Source organism: Carassius carassius, chromosome 3, assembly GCF_963082965.1.
Source record: "Carassius carassius chromosome 3, fCarCar2.1, whole genome shotgun sequence".
Lineage (NCBI taxonomy): Eukaryota > Metazoa > Chordata > Actinopteri > Cypriniformes > Cyprinidae > Carassius > Carassius carassius.
The window spans coordinates 23706841-23713497 of NC_081757.1; the positions used below are offsets into that span (position 1 = coordinate 23706841).

General features: G+C 37.1%; 1 long non-coding RNA gene across 2 annotated transcripts; it reads right to left on the bottom strand.

The window, feature by feature from the left end:
* Window positions 1–1363: 1363 nt before the first annotated feature.
* On the bottom strand, window positions 1364–4539 carry LOC132114646 (uncharacterized). 2 transcript variants are annotated; one of them, XR_009425340.1, is made up of 5 exons: window positions 4388–4539; window positions 4153–4251; window positions 4021–4055; window positions 3823–3892; window positions 1364–1618 (listed from the first exon to the last, which is right to left on the bottom strand). It is a non-coding gene; the product is annotated as an uncharacterized LOC132114646 (long non-coding RNA). The 2 variants fall into 2 exon arrangements; XR_009425341.1 differs by lacking the exons at window positions 4153–4251; window positions 4388–4539 and having other exon boundaries at window positions 4021–4071.
* Between the last annotated feature and the right edge of the window lie 2118 nt (window positions 4540–6657).

The window sequence follows — 6657 nt, forward strand, 5'->3', positions numbered from 1 at the left end:
GAACTCATCTTTCCCTAACTTTTGATCTTCCTGCAACTTGTGTGAATGTGTGAGTGCGTGCGTTTATGTGTTAGATTAGTTTATATGTCTTAGATTTATCTAATAAAGTCTTATTCATATTGAAACGAGAAGTATCTTGTGTTTTGTGCTTACAAGTTAATGTCTTAAACTGCCGATCTTGTTACTGTGCTAATTGATAGTGTTTTCACTATACTTTGGATATTAATATCTAGCGCAGATTTGATGTTAAACGGCTCGTTCAGTAAATCGCAGGGTGTCTCAGTGATTAGCCGTGAAACAGTGATTCTGTTCAAATTCCCTTTAAAATCTTAAATGATTCCCTTTGAGCTAAATTGACCTGTTTCCCTTACAATATATATATATATATATATATATATTGTAAGTTTTTAGAGTATATATATATATATATATATATATATATATATATATATATATATATATATATATACTCTAAAAACTACTGGGTTGAAAACAACCCAATTTGGGTTATTTTGGCAACCCAGCGCTGGGTCAAAAAGGGACGAACCCAACGCTGGGTTATTTTAACCCAACCAGTTGGGTTATCATGTTTAACCCAACCTGCTGGGTTGCTTTTTTATGGTTTAAAATGACTACATTGCAGGGTTTCAAAAACCAGAGCGGGTGTTTTTTATCACTGTATTTCAGAAGGAAAACTACTATATTTAGAAAATGTTCAAATTCATTTCGCATGTAATGCTTGATGAGGCAGCGTTTGTGAGCTCAGCAGCCGTTACCGTCGAAACCTACCTCTCCCGCTTAGCGCCTCCTGCTGGCAGAAAATTAACTCTCAGAGTGCCGCCACCAAGTGAGTGTAAGGATGTGGGAAACAATGCATGCTACGTTAAAATGAACCCAAATTGAGCTAGGCATTAAACCTACAAATAATGTTCATTTTAAATATCACTTTTACACTAATAATTACAATAATAATTATCAAAAGGAAAATATTTATTAAAAACAAGAGTAAAGTCAAAAAGTAACATGTAAGAAGAAATGCAGGAAAGGATGGCATTAACAGCTACAGTTCATAAAGCATTGAACATTCGTTGAATATAACTTAAGATCAGATTGGACTTTGTTCAATTGTATATATTGTATACAAATATACGAAAACACTATTATACAATAAATTTACAATTAGTTAGGTTCTTTACCAACTATTCTGGCATGACAGTAGACAAATAAATCACAACATTAACTGATATTATAACATTTAACAGACATGTGTGTGTGTCTGTGTGTGTGTGTGAGAATGTGAGCATGTGTATGAATGACAGAGTGTAATCTCTTTTACTAAACACAGAAAAAGCATTTAACACTGTTTTTACAAATTATAGACTTACAGTTTGTTTCATAGTCCATGAATACAGATCAAGCATCACAGTCAATTTTCATGATCTCTTTAGCATAATTGATGTAGTCATGAAGAAGCCCCATCAGCACAGCATGTGACATCTTCTACATCATCCAGGGCAGCGTCCTCCTTTAAAACCACTGCTGCATCAGTTTAGGGGAAAGGACGTTCTCTTCTTTGACCAGCATTCATCCCAGTCACCGCCTGTTCTTCATCAGTGGCCTAGAAAGAGAAACACATTTGAAAAAAAAAAAACATTTAATTAAACTATCCATTTTCAGGTAGAGGTGTATTCACATCCGTAAGGATAGGTAAATAATCGGTGTTAAAGTTTCAACACTTTGTGTGGTTTAATGTCTCGGTCCACCACAGTGCTCCAGAATGCTATAATGGCAGCACTAGTGTGAGGGCACATAATATTGTTTGAATAAATATAATGCTTTCAGAAAGCTTCTTTACTGAAACATTAAAACAGACATGACATTCACATTAGGGATGGGCATTTTCCGCAAATATCACATTCGAATATTTGAGCTCACAAAAAATGAATATTCGAATATTCGTTTATTTAAATTAAGTTTAATGAGACAGACGTTATTTTTCAGCAACATTCATTGTTTCCGTCATTTTGAACAAGCTTACACACAATAAGCTTGAACATTACACATCGTGTTTTGTAGCTGAAAACCTTTAACAATGCGTGCAAACAAAAGTAGATTAAAAGCAACAAAAAAAAAAGTGAACAAAGAAAAAATGTAAAGCAGCATGCAGCAATTAGGCTATTGTAGAACGTAGCCTACACTTAACTTTGAAACTTTTAAACTGTCAGCAAATGTTTGTTGCTGTTTTTTCTATTGTTTTACATGTTCTTGTTAAGAAATACGGGCATGTAAACATGATCGGGGGAAAGTCGGCTCCATGGCAGGGAATCACAAATAACGGTGTGCTAAGCGAATAAGTTTTGTGAAGCTCTTCGTGTTTTCGTTTCACCACTGAATGGGATGCTCATCTGGTGGAATACATGGCTCCAGCAAGAACTGCTCCCACTCGTCTCGGCTGGACTATCCGTAATCATCGCTGAAGAACTGGCTCAGCCTTTTCTGACGATTGGGCATTGCATCCTCTTCATCGTTGGTTACGGCGACTGCATCCGCACCACTCGCATCAAGGAAAATGTTCTGATAATGTTCAAAAAAGTTTTTTTTCTTACTTCTCTCATGTTTTCATCGAGAAACCTGAGATGTTTATGCTGAGGGTCTAGGGCAGACGCGAGAAGAGGAGTTTTTACTGCATTCTCCAAGTTAGCTGTGTTTATTCGTTGCTTGAGAGATGCCGCAACAATGTTCTTGAATTCAGTCATTTTCTATGATTCTCCACGCCATATTTGAAGTACTGTAGAAGACCGCAGTTCTTAGGGGCCGTTCACTTATCGAGTCTTTTGCGCGCTCAAGTTCGTTATTTCCAATGTATATAGCGTCCACACTGCATCGAGTTAAAAACATCTAAACTTTTCAGAATGCCGCAAGCGCACCGCAGGTCATGTGACAAGAATTAAACATTCAGCTTCATCCTTTCCTGTAACAACGTTGAAAGCTCAGCCAGCAGAGCTACTAAAAGCGATTTTTTTTTGTGCTGCAAATCCATTTATCCTTTGCTGAAATTTCTGCGTCTTCATGGAGAGAGCAGGTCATTAGCAGACGCCTCAGGAGCGCTTCTGCCCGAGCGCCTTGGAAAGAAGGAGAAAGCAGCACGCCTAGCGTTTTCAACGGGTTTTAGGCGCAATATGTGAACGGCCCCTTATTCATTAATTATTTTTTGCTTGCATACATCTTCAAATATGCCGTGGAGAATCACAGAAAGTGACCAAATAAGGTTTTATTCTGAACATTTTTTTTTTTTTGCAAAATTCGAATATCATTTTTACTTATTGAATAATTAGAGCAGAACGAATATTCGAATGTTCGACTATCCTTGCACACCCCTAATTCACATACCTCACAAAATGTTCATGTACCTATGTGGCTGCTCTTCAAACGGTTAGTTCACCAAATAATGAAAATGGTCATAATTTACTCTCCCTCATGTTGTTCCAGACCCACACAAACTCTGCTCATTTTTTGAAAACAAATGAATATATTTAATATTCTCTGTTTGTGTCCTCCATTGCTAGTCTGGGAGACCAGTATTTTATTTGGAACATACATGTTTGCTATCATATAATTTAAGATTTATTCATATATAAATATCGGAATGAATTACTTCTACAATAACTCTATTTATGAGGCTTTAAAATACTGATTATCTAGACTATAAATGGATTAACAAAATTATGAGAAAATTAAAAATATATTCATTTCAATATATTCAAGTCTTATAAGTTTGGAATGACATGAGGGCAAGTAAATTATTTTGTGTGTGAAATTTACCTTTAAGAGGGAAGACCAAGAATGATGACTCTCCAAATCAGACTAGACAACTCCAAAGTTGGTTTGAGTTCTGCAATGAACAGCACAGACATCAATGGTTTTAATGAAATGAGCACGTAATCACACTGTTGTTGCATCAAAATGTGAAGTAAACCGGCAGGAGACAACAGAAACATTTATTTTCTAAAAATAACTTACATAAAATCTCAAAAGAATGATGCTCTCCCATGTCTCTGGCTTTTAACATCTACAAAAACAAAAAACAAACATTATTTTACTCTTAGTAAAAAACAACAACAACAACTGATAACATGAAATTAAGAAGTTTACTTGCCTTAAACTTTCTTTTCCTCTCTTCAGAAGAAGCTGAGAAAACCTCCTCCTCACACAAACAGACTTCGGTGTCCTTAACTCCAGTTAGTTTGAGTTCTGCAAAGAGGGATATCAATGGTTTCAATAAAATATGAACATGTGATCACACTGTTGTTGCATCAAAATGTGAATTAAACAGGGAGGACACAACAGAAACATAAATTTTCAAAAAAATAAAAAATAAATAACTCACATCAGTCTCAAAAGAATGAAGCTATCTTGTCTCTGGATTTCAACATCTACAAAAACAAACATTATTTTAGTCTTAGTAAAAATAAATATAACGTTGTTATTCTGAAGTTTACTCTCCTTAAACCCATCTGTCCCTCTCTTCAGAAGAACACCGTCTCCTCCTCACAGTCTGAGACTCCTCACACAAACAGCTTCTGTGTCTTTAACTCTCGGCGCACAGCGCTGACACAATGAAGACACGAGCTGGACAAGTCTGAAATATTACATGTAAAACATACTTTTAACAGTTACCACTTCAACAGCCTCAAAATAATTATGCTAGTCTTTACTACACAATGCCGTTTCCTTTAGGAGACAAACATACATTCAGTTTAACCGCGAAAAAAAAAGACAAATTAACATGAGTGTAACCATGACCATAACCGTCTATTGACGCCTCAAAAAGTACAGATAATGTAAAATCTTATGAAAATATGACAAAATACATTCACTGAGGTTATATTAAAATTACCTCTTCCTTTCATACAACCGGGTAAACAATAAACGATAACTTTACATTTTGAATATTTACTTACCATAGTCTTTCACTCGCTTCTCGCTTCATTCACGCTGAGAAAATGGCGGCTGCTCGCACTGGAGACGTACGATCTTGACGTGACGTGCGTGCTCTCCTTCACGTCCGTGTTCTCAACCCAGTCCCACTGGGTTAAAACAAAGAACAATTTTCAACCCAAACTTGGGTTAAAACATCCCAAAATCCTATCCAGCGGCCTCAACTTATTTTATCAAAAGTACAGTAAACAAAACAGTAACATTATTAAGTGTTATTAGAATTTAAAATCACTTTCTTGTTTTAATATTTTAGAATGTAATTTATTACGGTCTTCAATGACATATGATCCTTTAGAAATCAATCTAATAGGCTGATTTGCTGACTATTACTGTTATTCATGTTGAATAGTTGTGCTGCTTAATATGTTTGTGAAAACCATGCTACTTTTATTCTATTTTTACTTTTTATGTCTTTACTGTCATTTTGGATCGGTTTATTGACCCAATTTAAAGGATAGTATGTGCTTTAATAAATGAGATGCAATACATCATGAAATCCCTTGGGATCCTTCTTGTGTATATAATTAATTTGTGTATGTGCCAGATGCCAGAAAGCAGTCTGGGCTACTGAGGTACAGGCATATACAACCAGGGATGAAGAGAGAGAATAGAGAGCTGCTGACCTGAATAAAGTTACACAAGCTGATGACACATCAGGCACATCTGAGCAGATGTCTGTCTCATCACCTCTGTACCAGTGCTAGATACTAGATTACAGAAGCATGTTTCTAGGGTCAATAGACTTCACAAGAGCTCGATAAATAAATGCATTCATGGCTTAGTTTTGATGACTACGGGCATATTTTTTATTTATTTTTTTACATCGGACAGAAGTCTGCCGCCTAGTTTTGAATGCAGACTTGTTATGATTAAAGATCCAGCATTTAGAAATCACTGATTTATTCAGTTCGAGATTTATTCTATTTTCTCTGAAAATGCTTTTGGAGCCTTTTATTTACAGGATCTCTCCCTCCCTCTCTCTCTCCCTCCCTCTCTCTCTCTCTCTCTCTCTCTAAATTCAATTTCAATTTAATAGTGATTTATTGGCATGACAAAACTATACATTTGAAATGCCAGAGCAATTGCTGTCACGGAGTCACAGCCTACACCCTCTCCACATGCCACGCCTACTCGTTCACAATCACCAGAATTCTGAACACCTGTCAATCATCACCAGGCTCTCAAATAAGGACCATCACTTCCCCTCACTCCTCGTCTGATCTAGCATTGACCCACATGTACTTACCTGAACCCTCGCTATCATTGTTGCTCCCCTGGATACCCGTTGTTCCTTCATCGTCAGTTCCTCTGTGCCGCCTTCCGATTCTGTCATCTACTTCCATCACAACCAGAGCTAAGTTCCAAACTTCTTCGTGTCAAGACTATTCCTGTTACTTCACCTGTGTCTGAAACCTCTGTCACAATAAATACTGCTACACGTTCACCTACCTCTGTGTTCCCGTCTTGTGTCTGACAGAAGATCAGACCATATGCAGAGCTCTCCGGACACAGGCGGGGACCGCACCGCGGATCCATTTGCTGCACTGGTTCATGCTGTACGGTCCTCACTACCACAACCCACGACGAACCTAACCCATGTTTCTCCCGAGATCATCACGGCCGTACAGCAAGCACTCCAGCAGCCACCTGCAACAACGA